Consider the following 984-nt stretch of genomic DNA (forward strand, 5'->3'; position numbering starts at 1 on the left):
TCTCCCTTCACGCAGTCCTCTGGGTCTGAAAATCTCTAAGCTGTCATTAGCCTGTCACAGTCCCCATTAATATCCCCCTAATATGGGCTTTTCCCGCCACCGGGCGGGCTGTTCTATAAAGACTTGAGAGGAACAATCATTTTTTTTTTTTAAAAGACTCCCTTTTTGTCATGCTGGGCGCTCTGCGGAGGGGTTGATGCAGATAATCTTATAAAAGGCTCATACCGATTCCAGGCATGTGGAGTCTTGCTTCTCCCTGCTCACCGTGGAGGGGATTGAAAAAGCACATATTCTGAGGTCAGGGAATTGAAGAGAAACACCTCTTCAATGAAACGATGCCAAGTTCATGCTCCAAAAAGTTCAAAGAAACATTGGTAAAGGGGTCTTCTCGTTATGGAGGATTTGCTTTGAAAAGCAAAGGAGGGAGAGAGAGAGAGAGAGAGAGAGAGAGAGAAAAAGAGAGAGAAGAAGGGAGGTGGGAGGAAGGGAGGAAGAAAGTGAGGGCTAGAGGGAGGAAGAGAGGGAGGAACATGCTAGAAAGGTGATGGATTGCCCTGGCTGGTTTGGCTCAGTGGATAGAGCGTTGGCCTGTGGACTGAAGGGTACCGGGTTGGATTCCCAGTCAAGGGCACATGCCTGGATTGTGGGCTCGATCCCCAGTGGGGGCGTGCAGGAGGCAGCCCATCGATGATTCTCTCTCATCATGGATGTTTCTATCTCTCTATCCTTCTCCCTTCCTCTCTGAAATCAATAGAAATATATATATATATTTTTTTAAAAAAAGGTGATGGATTTACATCTACTGGTCATGAACAGACATTGGGATTGTGTCGTGTCTTTTTTTCTTTTTATTTGTATGAACTTAACATATTCCCACCACCTGCCTTAGTGATGATGGTGGTGATGGTGGTGGTGATGCTGGTGGTGATGATGATGGTGATGGTGGTGATGGTGATGATGGTGATAATGATGGTGATGGTGATG

This window comes from Myotis brandtii, unplaced genomic scaffold, assembly GCF_000412655.1.
Source record: "Myotis brandtii unplaced genomic scaffold, ASM41265v1 scaffold1622, whole genome shotgun sequence".
Taxonomy (NCBI): Eukaryota; Metazoa; Chordata; class Mammalia; order Chiroptera; family Vespertilionidae; genus Myotis; species Myotis brandtii.